General features: G+C 50.4%; 3 non-coding genes across 3 annotated transcripts; all 3 read right to left on the bottom strand.

The window, feature by feature from the left end:
- Positions 1-8,147: 8,147 nt before the first annotated feature.
- Positions 8,148-8,219, bottom strand: trnae-uuc (transfer RNA glutamic acid (anticodon UUC)). Its single transcript has one exon. It is a non-coding gene; the product is annotated as a tRNA-Glu (tRNA).
- A 954-nt stretch (positions 8,220-9,173) lies between these two features.
- On the bottom strand, positions 9,174-9,244 carry trnag-gcc (transfer RNA glycine (anticodon GCC)). The gene has a single exon. It is a non-coding gene; the product is annotated as a tRNA-Gly (tRNA).
- Positions 9,245-11,293: 2,049 nt separating this feature from the next.
- Positions 11,294-11,364, bottom strand: trnag-gcc (transfer RNA glycine (anticodon GCC)). Its single transcript has one exon. It is a non-coding gene; the product is annotated as a tRNA-Gly (tRNA).
- Between the last annotated feature and the right edge of the window lie 3,789 nt (positions 11,365-15,153).

Here is a 15,153-nt window from a genome sequence, read left to right as displayed (position 1 = left end):
CAGAGCTGTAGGAGCTGTTTTCCGTTGGTATTTGTCTGCTTGTCGCAGTTATGCCTGTATGGAAGGGAAGGGATATCGAAGTGCCTCCTTATTGTTAATCCTGTCATTGCTGCTATTGACCCAGGATAAGGCAAAGGTACAGACACACAATGTATGCACAGAATAAAGCCTTAACCATCTGGCCCCCGCATGTCAGCTCACTGTCGTCTTTCCATCCAACATCTGCTTTAATCTGGGCCAGACTGATGGAGTGAACGACTCCTCGGTCCGTGGTAATCTGACACTGGTGGACATCAATCCACAGCACAAGACTGTCCACACTGGAGCCCAACAGGAGATCTCAGTCAAACTCCCAGTGGCCTGAGGATTGGCTGGTGTGAGAAATCCAGCTAACAAACCTTTCATATTATCCGCTAATTTTGATACAATACTGGCTCCCACGACAGGATAGCCCTGGTGCTACCCATTGCAGGTAATTCCAGGATATACCTGCAGGGACAGTGATTACATGTAATGCCCAGATACCCTTGGTGGGACAGCGATTACAGGAAATGCCCAGATACCCCTGTTGGGACAGTGATTACAGGTAATGCCCAGATACCCCTGGTGGGACAGTGATTAGAGGTAATGCCCAGATACCCCTGGTGGGACAGTGATTACAGGTAATGCCTGAATATCCCTCATGTGAAGGTGATTACAGGTAATGCCCAGATACGCCTGGTGGGACAGTGAATACAGGTAATGCCCGGATACCCCTGGTGGGACAGTGAATACAGGTAATGCCCAGATACCCCTGGTGGGACAGTGATTACAGGTAATGCCAAGATACCCCTGGTGGGGCAGTGATTACAGGAAATGCCCAGATACCCCTGTTGGGACAGTGATTACAGGTAATGCCCAGATACCCCTGGTGGGACGGAGATTACAGGTAATGTCCGGATACACCTGGTGGGACAGTGAATACAGGTAATGCCCAGATACCCCTGGTGGGACGGTGATTGCAGGTAATGCCCGGATACCCCTGGTGGGATGGTGATTACAGGTAATGCCCAGATACCCCTGGTGGGACGGTGATTACAGGTAATGCCCAGATACCCCTGGTGGGATAGTGATTACTGGTAATGCCCGGATACCCCTCATGTGAAGGTGATTACAGGCAATGCCTGGATACCCCTGGTGGGACAGTGATTACAGGTGATGCCCATATACCCCGGAGGGACGGCGATTACAGGCAATGCCCAGATACCCCTGGTGGGACAGTGATTACAGGAAATGCCCAGATACCCCTGGAGGGACAGTGATTACAGGTAATGCCCAGATACCCCTGGAGGGACGGTGATTACGGGTAATGTCCAGATACCCCCGGTGGGAAGGTGATTACAGGAAATGCCCAGATACCCTGGTGGGACAGTGATTACAGGTAATGCCCAGATACCCCTGGTGGGACGGTGATTACAGGTAATGCCCAGATAACCCTGGAGGGACAGTGATTACAGGTAATGCCCAGATAACCCTGGAGGGACAGTGATTACAGGTAATGCCCAGATACCCCTGGTGGGACAGTGATTACAGGTAATGCCTGGATACCCCTGGTGTGAAGGTGATTACAGGCAATGCCTGGATACCCCTGGTGGGACAATGATTACAGGTAATGCCCAGATACCCCTGGTGGGACGGTGATTACAGGTAATGCCCAGATAATCCTGGTGGGACGGTGATTACAAGTAATGCCCAGATAACCCTGGAGGGACAGTGATTACAGGTAATGCCCAGATACCCCTGGTGGGATAGTGATTACTGGTAATGCCCGGATACCCCTGGTGTGAAGGTGATTACAGGTAATGCCCAGATACCCCTGGTGGGACAGTGATTACTGGTAATGCCTGGATACCCCTGGTGTGAAGGTGATTACAGGCAATGCCTGGATACCCCTGGTGGGACAATGACTACAGGTAATGCCCAGATACCCCTGGAGGGACAGTGATTACAGGTAATGCCCAGATACCCCTGGTGGGACGGTGATTACAGGTAATGCCCAGATACCGCTGGTGGGATGGTGATTACCGGTAATGTCTGGATACCCCTGCTGGGACAATGATTGCAGGTAATGCCCAGATACCCTGGTGGGACAGTGATTGCAGGTAATGCCCAGATACCCCTGGTGGGACAGTGATTACAGGTAATGCCCAGATACCCCTGGTGGGACGGCGATTACAGGTAATGCCCGGATACCCCTGGTGTGAAGGTGATTACTGGTAATGCCCGGATACCCCTGGTGGGACGGTGATTACAGGTAATGCCCGGATACCGCTGGTGGGATGGTGATTACCGGTAATGTCTGGATACCCCTGCTGGGACAGTGATTGCAGGTAATGCCCAGATACCCCTGGTGGGACAGTGATTGCAGGTAATGCCCAGATACCCCTGGTGGGACAGTGATTGCAGGTAATGCCCAGATACCCCTGGTGGGACGGTGATTACAGGTAATGCCCAGATACCTCTGGTGGGACGTTGATTACAGGTAAGGCCCGATACCCCCGGCTCTCTGTGGAATGAGGCCCGCTGACAGCCCCAGGGCTTTCCTCAGACGGTTGTGTGCTGTCCCCACCCACCCCTGGAATATGGCCCTCCTGCCTGGTGCACAGCGAGTCAGCCACAGATTATGAGGCTGCAGCCCATCGAGGACCGAGCATTTGGGTGGCAGCTCACCAGTCCCGCATCCACATCTGTGGGGTCCGAAGAATGGAGGAGAGGCTGCCGAGACTGCAGCAGCGAAATCAGCCCAAGGCAATGATTAAGCGGTAACTGTCACTGCTGACAGAGGCAGGACAGAACCAGTGCCCTCAGCCCCTGTACATTTATAGCACTGCACTGTCTATCTGATGCCAGCGAGTGGCAGCATTGACTGACAATGGGGAATATGACACTGATCTCCACACACCCATCACTGTGTTACAAAAACATTTAAAAAGACTTGCATTTCTATACCAGCGTTCAGCACCTCAGGACGTCCCAAAGCACTTCACAGCCAATGAAGTACTTTTTGAAGTGCAGTCACTGTTCTAATGCAGGAAACACGGCAGCCAATTTGCGCACAGCAAGCTCCCACAAACAGCAATGTGATATGGCAAGATAATCTGTTTTTTCAGTCCTGTTGATTAAGGGATAAATATTGGCCCAGGACACCAGGGAGAATGACCATGCTCACCTTCGAATAGTGGCCGTGGGATCATTTACATCCACCTGAGAGAGCAGTTTAATGTCTCATCCGAAAGACGCACCTCCTAAAGTGCGGCGCTCCCTCCCTCCCGACAGTGCGGCGCTCCCTCAGTACTACCTCTCTGATAGTGCAGCGCTCCCTCAGTACTGCCCCTCCGACAGTGCAGCGCTCCCTCAGTACTGCCCCTCCGACAGTGCAGCGCTCCCTCAGTACTGCCCCTCCGACAGTGCAGCGCTCCCTCGGTACTGCCCCTCCAACAGTGCAGCGCTCCCTCAGTACTGCCCCCCCAACAGTGCAGCGCTCCCTCAGTACTGACCCACCGAAAGTGCGGCGCTCCCTCAGTATTGCCCCTCCGACAGTGCAGCGCTCCCTCAGTACTGCCCCTCCAACAGTGCAGCGTTCCCTCAGTACTGAACCTCCGAAAGTGCGGCGCTCCCTCAGTATTGCCCCTCCGACAGTGCGGCGCTCCATCAGTACTGCCCCTCCGACAGTGCAGTGCTGCCTCAGTACCGTCCCTCCGATAGTGCGGCACTCCCTCAGTCCTGCCCCTCCGACAGTGCGGCGCTCCCTCAGTCCTGCCCCTCCGACAGTGCAGCGCTCCCTCAGTACTGCCCCTCCGACAGTGCAGCACTCCCTCAGTCCTGCCCCTCCGACAGTGCAGCGCTCCCTCAATACTGCCCCTCCGACAGTGCAGCGCTCCCTCAGCACTGCCCCTCCAACAGTGCAGCGCTCCCTCAGTACTGCCCCTCCGACAGTGTGGTGCTCCCTCAGTACTGCCCCTCTGACAGTGCGGCGCTCCCTCAGTACTGCCCCTCCGACAGTGTGGTGCTCCCTCAGTACTGCCCCTCTGACAGTGCGGCGCTCCCTCAGTACTGCCCCTCCGACAGTGCAGCGCTCCCTCAGTACTGCCCCTCCGACAGTGCGGCGCTCCCCCAGTACCGCCCCGCCGATAGTGCGGCACTCCCTCAGTCCTGCCCCTCCAACAGTGCAGTGCTCCCTCAGTACTGCCCCTCCGACCGTGCGGCGCTGCCTCAGTACCGCCCCTCTGACAGTGCGCTGCTCCCTCAGTACTGCACTGGAGTGTCAGCCTGGATTTTTGTGCTCAAGTCTCTGGAGTGGGGCTCGAACCCACAACCTTCTAGCTCAGGCGAGAGAGTGCTGCCCACTGAGCTACGGCTGGAGCAGCGGCAAAACCTCCTGCTCCTCTTGGCCCCCCTAAAATAAGAGTTAAAAAGCAATTTGACAATTTTCTGAGAGGTGGATTTGCTTATTCCAAGTGGCCTCAAACAGGCAGGAGTTCCAGCCCCTGGTATCCAGACCTAAGATCAGCAGTGTAAGCAGGGCAGCAAGTCACCCAGGACCATTCTGCACTGTGACTGCCCTGGTTACGGCAGGGAGGATGCCTGACCCTTGGCCCGACGAAACTCGCTGACTGCTCGGTACATAACCCGGTTATCTTATTCATATCTCTCTCGGCATCAATCTCCAACAGATCCTGTAGTGCCAAGCTTTCCTACAAAAGGAGGTTGAAAGTCCAAATATGTCCAATTCTGGGCACCGCACTTTAGGAAAGATGTGAAGGCCTTTGAGAGGGTGCAGCAAAGATTTACGAGAATGATTCCAGGATTGAGGGACTTCAGTTACTTTGACAGACTGGAGAAGCTGGGGTTGTTCTCCTTGGAGCAGAAAAGTTTGAGGGGAGATTTGATGGAGGTGCTCAAAATCATGAGGGGTCTGGACAGAGTAGAGAGTGACAAACTGTTCCCATTGGCAGAAGGGTAGAGAATCAGAGGACACAGATTTAAGTTGATTTGCAAAAGAACCAAAGGCGACATAAGAAAAAACTTTTTTACGCAGCAAGGAGGAAAAATTCAGTTGTCTGCGCCTCCCGTTAGCGCCTTAAGAGGGCGCTAATGGGCCGCAGAGCAACTAGCGCCCGGGCGCGGCGATGTTTGCGTCGCTCGCGTAATTAACTAGACATTTTGTGGCGGCGCTAAACACTACCGCCATGATCTCCTGCGCCGGTAGATCGTGATGTCAGTCGAGTGCGCAACTCCCCGGTAGCGCCCCGGACCAGATATTGAGTGGCACCACCTGCCTTACCACCTGCTGCTAGCAACGACAGGTTGAAGGGAGCGTTTTGCAGTCGGGAAGGGACTGGGGGAGCGCTATTTAAAGGCGACCGCTTCTGCCTTTTTTTGTTGGTGACATTTTTGCACCACGCATTCTGAGAGAGAGAGAGAGAGACTTTTGGAGATTCAACGCTGTGTGAAGGAGTTTTGCATACTGAGCAGCACTTTGCTGGTTCATTTTGATTTGCCCTTCCTTGTATCGATTTAGAAGAGACTGTGGGGGCTGCACTCTGAGCTGTTTCCCTGGGCCTCTCCATTGTTCTTTCCAGCAGATTTGATGTACAGGTCTCTCCAGGCCGAGATTCAAGGCTGCAATGAGCAGGATGTGGATGGAGAGCAAGATCGACCCTCCCCTTTAAGATAAAAACAGAAAAATGCTGGAGAAACTCAGCAGGTCAAGCAGCATCTGCGAAGAGAGAAACAGAGTTAATGTTTCAGGTCGATGACCATTCGTCAGAACTGGCCGGCGCCAGTGTGTCTGTGTTCCATTGCTGACTGACATCACATGAGCTTCGCCAGCGCTGAGGTAGCGCCTCACTCCTCGGTCTATGCGCCTTAAGACAGGTGTGAAGCACATGATTTCGCGCTCCAATCACCCCCTGGGGCGATAAAAGCCAAGTTTGCCATCAGAGGCGCTAATTAGCGCCAGGCGCTAAACTTTGCGCACGGCCGCTAATGGCGCCCCAAACGGGGCGATACTGAAATTTGCCCCCCAAGTGTTTAAGATCTGGAATGCACCGCCTGACAGGGTGGTGGAGGCAGACTCAATCATGGCTTTCAAAAGGGAGCTGGATAAGTATCTGAAGGAAAGAAATGTGCAGGGCTATGGGGAAAAGGCGGGGGAGTGGGACTAGCTGAAGTGCTCTTGTAGAGAGCCGGCACAAGCTCGATGGGCAGAATGGCCTTCTTCCATGCTGTAATCATTCTATGATCCTAAATGGCCTTTGTTGGATTGCCCTTCCCCTCCAGGTTAATCACCCGCTGAAAGAGCAGCGGGAAGTTTATAAGGAATGGCCTCTCCTGGCAAATCCCATACTGCCAGTTCACTATCATACACATGCTCTTTAAATCTTCACTCATCAGACCAAATATGCCCTGATTAAAAACAAATCTTTAAAAATAGAGGAAAATTGGTTTTGATCAATGCACTCACACCCACCGATATGTTCCATACCCGACCACAGCACACTCATGCGTCTTAGTTAGTGGGGGTGGTCCCCACAATAAAATATCCAGCCAACCTTGTCTGGGTTCAACACAGAATATGGTGATTTGGGCATGGTACAGGCAACTGGTGGATAGGGACAGTACCCCAGTAACAGGGAGTGCTCGGGGGCTGTACCCCAGTAACAGGGAGCGCTCTAGTAACAGGCAGTGCCCGGGGACTGTACCCCAGTAACAGGCAGTGCCCAGGGACTGTACCCCAGTAACAGGGAGTGCCCGGAGACTGTACCCCAGTAACAGGGAGTGTCCAGGGACTGTACCCCAGTAACAGGCAGTGCCCGGGGACTGTACCCCAGTAACAAGGAGTGCCCAGGTACTGTACCCCAGTAACAGGGAATGCCCAGGGACTGTACCCCAGTAACAGGGAGTGCCCAGGGACCGTACCCCAGTAACAGGGAGTGCACAAGGACTGTACCCCAGCAACAGGGAGTGCCCAGGGACTGTACCCCAGTAACAGGCAGTGCCCGGGGAATGTACCTCAGTAACAGGGAGTGCCCAGGGACTGTACCCCAGTAACAGGGAGTGCCCAGGGACTGTACCCCAGTAACAGGGAATGCCCAGGGACTGTACCCCAGTAACAGGGAGTGCCCAGGGACCGTACCCCAGTAACAGGGAGTGCCCAAGGACCGTACCCCTTTAACAGGGAGTGCCCAGGGTCTGTACCCCAGTAACAGGGAGTGCCCAGGGACCGTACCCCAGTGACAGGGAGTGCCCAGGGACCGTACCCCAGTCACAGGGAGTGCCATGGGACTGTACCCCAGTAACAGGGAGTGCCCAGGCACCGTACCCCAGCAACAGGGTGTGCCCGGGGACTGTACCCCAGTAACGGGGAGTGCCAGGGACCGTACCCCAGTAACAGGGAGCGCCCAGGGACTGTACCCCAGTAACAGGGAGTGCCCAGGGACCGAACCCCAGTAACAGGGAGTGCCCAGGGACTGTACCCCAGTACCAGGGAGTGCCCGGGGACCGTACCCCAGTAACAGGGAGTGCCCGGGGACTGTACCCCAGAAACAGGGAGTGCCCGGCGACTGTACCCCAGTAACAGGGAGTGCCCAGGGACTGTACCCCAGTAACAGGGAGCGCCCAGGGAGCGTACCCCAGTAACAGGGAGTGCCCAGGGACTGCACCCCAGTAACAGGGAGTGCCCAGGGACTGGCAGGAGGGATGGTAACCAGAGGTAGAATTGTCTTATGCAGCGAATGTTAAGGCCTCATGAATATCAGGATAAGTTATCACGGCCCAGTTACTCTGTCATTCGAGTCTTGCACACGTTGCTAATGTGGCATTTTTCACACTGGCAATGAGTTGACTGATAGCCGTGCTGTGATCAGCTAAGTTTGTTAGGGAGATGCAGTCGGCAAAATAATACATGGAAGACGGATAATAACCGTGACTGTTCTGACACTGCGAGGCAAGGAAGCGAATGCTGCACCTCGGTACCGAATGATGCGCTGCTGACTGTTGAGGCAACAGCAGCGGTGTGGAAAATTGAAAGGTTGATGAGGTGCAAGCATTGTTTCGCGCGGGTGCTTTGATTGCTGGCATGTCAAATAGCCAGAAAACGCACATGGTTCCCTGACCGGGAATCGAACCCGGGCCGCGGCGGTGAAAGCGCCGAATCCTAGCCACTAGACCACCAGGGAAGCTGTGAGAAGCGGCCTGCCAGCAAGCAGAACAAGGCAGTCTTTCCTCCTTGCTGCTTTGAAATTCAGGTCACTTTCACGCCAGGCAAACTTTTCGTACAAGATGACATTTTTTAGGCGAGATCACAAAGGACATGTTCAGGAAACCACAGCATCAAGTGCGTGTCGGCGTCCACCTGAAATCTATTTGCTTCTGTGCTTCTCTCAGAGATACACAGTCAGAGAAAAGCCGTCGGGATATTGAATAATCAGCACCAAAATATCAAGGACAATACAGAGGAAACAGTAATGCACTGCTTGAGACAAAGACTCAAACATATGCACGAACACAGATGTGTGCTCACTTTGTGTGAGTATGTCTCAGATATCCATATGATTCATGGAGGTGTGCAGTACAGTGTGAGGCCATTCGGCCAATCGTGCCAGTGCTGTCCACTTGAAAGATCAGACGTGCTTTCTCCCGCTGTTATCTGCATTTCCCTGTCCTCTCTCGTTCCGCAGTGCCCCGCACAAAAGACAAACAGAAGGAGAACACTATGCTAACGAGGAATTGATGCAGGAGATTTTTATGCAGTTCCTCACCGTTTAAAATTGTTTTAGGTTCAATCTTTCGCTGTTGATCTTTTCCAAGGAGCGCTTTAAGGTGCTGCCAAAACGTTTAAAATTGGGGATGTTAAAATTCCTTCCCGTCGGGGAATTTCACCCCGGTCTCCCGCGTGACAGGCGGGGATACTCACAACGAGACTAACGAGGAAGTGAGCAATGCAATGTCTGTCAGAGTAAGAATCGAGCTTGTTACACAGGAACAGGATGCCATTCAGCCCCTCAAAGCTGTTGCACAGCAACAGGAGCAGAACATTCATACCCTTGATCCACTTGCACAGGTACAGCTAATAAATTATTTATGCTCATGTGATGTGTTTGCTATGAAATGAATTGTTAAAAACATTAGCCTGCATTGGCCGGGAATCGAACCCGGGTCTCCCGCGTGGCAGGCGAGAATTCTACCCCTGAACCACCAATGCACGCCGACTTAATCGATTCTATTTTCTGGTAGCTACAATTTATTTTTGACTTTTGTTAATACAAGCGGGGACACTGCGTTAACATAAAAAGCAATATGCTGCATCTGGAATTGTTGATTAAATGCTGGAAACACTTCGAAGGTCCTGGAAGATCTGTGGACAGAGAAACACAGGGTTAACCTCTCAGGTGCATGAGCTCTCGGTAGAGCTAAGATTTTGCACTTTTCTACGTCCCGTGGGAGTTTCCTTCCAACGTTGTTTAGCTGCTCAAAAATTACATAATTAAGAAACTAACCTTCCCCAAAAGAAAAAATAGGAGCAGGATTGGGCCATTCGGCCCCTCGAGCCCGCCATTTAAAAAGTTCGTGGCTGATGAGATCTTCGACACAACGCAACTTTGCCGCCCGTTCCCCATAACCTTTGAATCCCCTGTAGCTGAAATATATGTCTATCAGACATACAGAACCCGTTTGACGTCTTACAGTGTGGCCCGAGGGATAGTGTGGAGAAGCTGGGATTGCTTTCCTCTGGAGGCTAAGAGGAAATTTAATAGAGGCTTGCAAAATTACAATGGGTTTTGATAGAGGAAATAAAGACAAACGCTTTCCAATGGCAGGAGGGATGGTAACCAGAGGTAGAATTGTCTTATGCAGCGAATGTTAAGGCCTCATGAATATCAGGATAAGTTATCACGGCCCAGTTACTCTGTCATTCGAGTCTTGCACACGTTGCTAATGTGGCATTTTTCACACTGGCAATGAGTTGACTGATAGCCGTGCTGTGATCAGCTAAGTTTGTTAGGGAGATGCAGTCGTCAAAATAATACATGGAAGACGGATAATAACCGTGACTGTTCTGACACTGCGAGGCAAGGAAGCGAATGCTGCACCTCGGTACCGAATGATGCGCTGCTGACTGTTGAGGCAACAGCAGCGGTGTGGAAAATTGAAAGGTTGATGAGGTGCAAGCATTGTTTCGCGCGGGTGCTTTGATTGCTGGCAGGTCAAACAGCCAGAAAACGCACATGGTTCTCTGACCGGGAATCGAACCCGGGCCGCGGCGGTGAAAGCGCCGAATCCTATCCACTAGACCACCAGGGAAGCTGTGAGAAGCGGCCTGCCAGCAAGCAGAACAAGGCAGTCTTTCCTCCTTGCTGCTTTGAAATTCAGGTCACTTTCACGCCAGGCAAACTTTTCGTACAAGATGACATTTTTTAGGCGAGATCACAAAGGAGATGTTCAGGAAACCACAGCATCAAGTGCGTGTAGGCGTCCACCTGAAATCTATTTGCTTCTGTGCTTCTCTCAGAGATACACAGTCAGAGAAAAGCCGTCGGGATATTGAATAATCAGCACCAAAATATCAAGGACAATACAGAGGAAACAGTAATGCACTGCTTGAGACAAAGACTCAAACATATGCACGAACACAGATGTGTGCTCACTTTGTGTGAGTATGTCTCAGATATCCATATGATTCATGGAGGCGTGCAGTACAGTGTGATGCCATTCGGCCAATCGTGCCAGTGCTGTCCACTTGAAAGATCAGACGTGCTTTCTCCCGCTGTTATCTGCATTTCCCTGTCCTCTCTCGTTCCGCAGTGCCCCGCACAAAAGACAAACAGAAGGAGAACACTATGCTAACGAGGAATTGATGCAGGAGGTTTTTATGCAGTTCCTCACCGTTTAAAATTGTTTTAGGTTCAATCTTTCGCTGTCGATCTTTTCCAAGGAGCGCTTTAAGGTGCTGCCAAAACGTTTAAAATTGGGGATGTTAAAATTCCTTCCCGTCGGGGAATTTCACCCCGGTCTCCCGCGTGACAGGCGGGGATACTCACAACGAGACTAACGAGGAAGTGAGCAATGTCTGTCAGAGTAAGAATCGAGCCTGTTACACAGGAACAGGATGCCATTCAGCCCCTCAAAGCTGTTGCACAGCAACAGGAGCAGAACATTCATACCCTTGATCCACTTGCAAAGGTACAGCTAATAAATTATTTATGCTCATGTGATGTGTTTGCTATGAAATGAAATGTTAAAAAAATTAGCCTGCATTGGCCGGGAATCGAACCCGGGTCTCCCGCGTGGCAGGCGAGAATTCTACCCCTGAACCACCAATGCACGCCGACTTAATCGATTCTATTTTCTGGTAGCTACAATTTATTTTTGACTTTTGTTAATACAAGCGTTAACATAAAAAGCAATATGCAGCAGATACTGCATCTGGAATTGTTGATTAAATGCTGGAAACACTTCGAAGGTCCTGGAAGATCTGTGGACAGAGAAACACAGGGTTAACCTCTCAGGTGCATGAGCTCTCGGTAGAGCTAAGATTTTGCACTTTTCTACGTCCCGTGGGAGTTTCCTTCCAACGTTGTTTAGCTGCTCAAAAATTACATAATTAAGAAACTAACCTTCCCCAAAAGAAAAAATAGGAGCAGGATTGGGCCATTCGGCCCCTCGAGCCCGCCATTTAAAAAGTTCGTGGCTGATGAGACCTTCGACACAACGCAACTTTGCCGCCCGTTCCCCATAACCTTTGACTCCCCTGTAGCTGAAATATATGTCTATCAGACATACAGAACCCGTTTGACGTCTTACAGTGTGGCCCGAGGGATAGTGTGGAGAAGCTGGGATTGCTTTCCTCTGGAGGCTAAGAGGAAATTTAATAGAGGCTTGCAAAATTACAATGGGTTTTGATAGAGGAAATAAAGACAAACGCTTTCCAATAGCAGGAGGGATGGTAACCAGAGGTAGAATTGTCTTATGCAGCGAATGTTAAGGCCTCATGAATATCAGGATAAGTTATCACGGCCCAGTTACTCTGTCATTCGAGTCTTGCACACGTTGCTAATGTGGCATTTTTCACACTGGCAATGAGTTGACTGATAGCCGTGCTGTGATCAGCTAAGTTTGTTAGGGAGATGCAGTCCGCAAAATAATACATGGAAGACGGATAATAACCGTGACTGTTCTGACACTGTGAGGTACACATAAATGTGGGCACTTAAGGTGTCTTGTTCCCAATGTCATTTCCTGCTGACTTTGAAACAGCAGGCATTTTAAAGAAGGCAAGGAAGTGAATGTTGCCCCTCGGTACCGAATGTTGCGCTGCTGACTGTTGAGGCAACAGCAGCGTGGAAAGTTGAAAGGTTGATGAGGTGCAAGCATTGTTTCGCGCGGGTGCTTTGATTGCTGGCATTTCAAACAGCCAGAAAAAGCACTGGTTCCCTGACCTGGAATTCAAACCCGGGCCGCGGCGATGAAAGCGCCGAATCCTAACCACTAGACCACCAGGGAAGCTGCGTAAAGTATCCTGCCAGCAAGCAGAACAATGCAGTCTTTCCTCCTTGCTGCTTTGAAATTCAGGTCACTTTCGCGCCAAGCAAACTTTTCGTACAAGATGTCATTTTTTAGGCGAGATCACAAACGACATGTTCAAGAAACCACAGCATCAATTGCGGGTAGGCGTCCACCTGAAATCTATTTGCTTCTGTGCATTTCTCAGTGATACACAGTCAGAGAAAAGCCGTCGGGATATTGAATAATCAGCACCAAAATATCAAGGACAACACAGAGGAAATAGCAATGCACTGCTTGAGACAAAGACAAACAGAAGGAGAACACTATGCTAACGAGGAATTGATGCAGGAGCTTTTTATACAGTTCCTCACCGTTTAAAATTATTTTAGGTTCAATTTTTCGCTGTTGATCTTTTCCAAGGAGCACGTTAAGGTGCTGCCCAAAGGTTTAAAATTGGGGATGTTAAAATTCCTCCCTGTCGGGGAATTTCACCCCGGTCTCCCGCGTGACAGGTGGGGATACTCACAACTATACTAACGAGGAAGTGAGCAATGCAATGTCTGTCAGAGAAAGATTCGAGCCTGTTACACAGAAACAGGATGCCATTCAGCCCCTGAAAGCTGTTGCACAGGAACAGGAGCAGAACATTCATACCCTTGATCCAGTTGCCAAGATACAGCTAATATATTATTTATGCTCAAGTGATGTGTTTGCGATGAAATTAATTGTTTAAAATGTTATCCTGCATGGGCCGGGAATCGAACCCGGGTCCCCCGCGTGGCAGGCGAGAATTCGACCCCTGAACCACCAATGCTCGCCGAGTAAGCAAATTCCATTTTCTGGTAGCTACAATTTATTTTTGGCTTTTGTTAATACAAGCGGGGACACTGCGTTAACATAAAAAGCAAAATGCAGCAGATACTGCATCTGGAATTGTTGACTAAATGTTGGAAACACTTCGAAGGTCCTGGAAGATCTGTGGACAGAGAATCACAGGGTTAACCTCTCAGGTGCATGAGCTCACGGCAGAGCTAAGATTTTGCACTTTTCTAGGTGCCGTGGGAGTTTCCTTCCAACGTTGTTTAGCTGCTCAAAAATTACATAATTAAGAAACTAACCTTCCCCAAAAGAATAAATAGGAGCTGGATTGGGCCATTCGGCCCCTCGAGCCCCGCCATTGAATAAGTTCGTGGCTGATGAGATCTTCGACACAACGCAACATTTCCGTCCGCTCCCCATAACCCTTGACTCCCCGACATACAGAACTCGTTTGACGTCTTACAGTGTGGCCCGAGGGACAAGCGACTTCAGTTATGTTGATGGTGTGGACAAGCTGGAATAGCTTTCCTCTGGAGGCTATGATGAAATTTAATAATGGCTTGCAAAATTACAATGGCTTTTGAGAGAGGAAATAAAGACAAACGCTTTCCAATGGCAGAAGGGATGTAACCAGAGGTAGAATTGTCTTATGCAGCGAATGTTAAGGCCTCATGAATATCAGGATAAGTTATCACGGCCCAGGTACTCTGTCATTCGAGTCTTGCACACGTAGCTAATGTGGCATTTTTCACACTGGCAATGAGTTGACTGATAGCCGTGCTGTGATCAGCTAAGTTTGTTGGGGAGATGCAGTCGGCAAAATAATACATGGAAGGCGGATAATAACTGTGACTGTTCTGACACTGTGAGGTACACATAAATGTGGGCATTTAAGGTGTCTTGTTCCCAATGTCATTTCCTGCTGACTTTGAAACAGCAGGCATTTTAAAGAAGGCAAGGAAGTGAATGTTGCACCTCGGTACCGAATGTTGCGCTGCTGACTGTTGAGGCAACAGCAGCGTGGAAAGTTGAAAGATTGATGAGGTGCAAGCATTGTTTCGCGCGGGTGCTTTGATTGCTGGCATTTCAAACAGCCAGAAAAAGCACTGATTCCCTGACCTGGAATTCAAACCCGGGCCGCGGCGGTGAAAGCGCCGAATCCTAACCACTAGACCACCAGGGAAGCTGCGGTAAGCATCCTGCCAGCAAGCAGAACAATGCAGTCTTTCCTCCTTGCTGCTTTGAAATTGAGGTCACTTTCGCGCCAGGCAAACTTTTCGAACAAGGTGTCATTTTTTAGGCGAGATCACAAACGGCATGTTCAAGAAAGCACAGCATCAATTGCGGGTAGGCGTCCACCTGAAATCTATTTGCTTCTGTGCTTTTCTCGGTGATACACAGTCAGAGAAAAGCCGTCGGGATATTGAATAATCAGCACCAAAATATCAAGGACAACACAGAGGAAATAGTAATGCACTGCTTGAGACAAAGACAAACAGAAGGAGAACACTATGCTAACGAGGAATTGATGCAGGAGCTTTTTATACAATTCCTCACAGTTTAAAATTATTTTAGGTTCAATTTTTCGCTGTTGATCTTTTCCAAGGAGCACGTTAAGGTGCTGCCCAATGGTTTAAAATTGGGGATGTTAAAATTCCTCCCCGTCGGGGAATTTCTCCCCGGTCTCCCGCGTGACAGGTGGGGATACTCACAACTATACTAACGAGGAAGTGAACAATGTAATGTCTGTCAGAGTAAGAATCGAGCCTGTGACACAGAAACAGGATG

This window comes from Somniosus microcephalus, unplaced genomic scaffold (genome assembly GCF_052327205.1).
Source record: "Somniosus microcephalus isolate GS21.2 unplaced genomic scaffold, FLI_Smic_1.0 unresolved_chr8, whole genome shotgun sequence".
NCBI lineage: Eukaryota > Metazoa > Chordata > Chondrichthyes > Squaliformes > Somniosidae > Somniosus > Somniosus microcephalus.
This window is presented reverse-complemented; position numbering and strand designations above follow the sequence as displayed.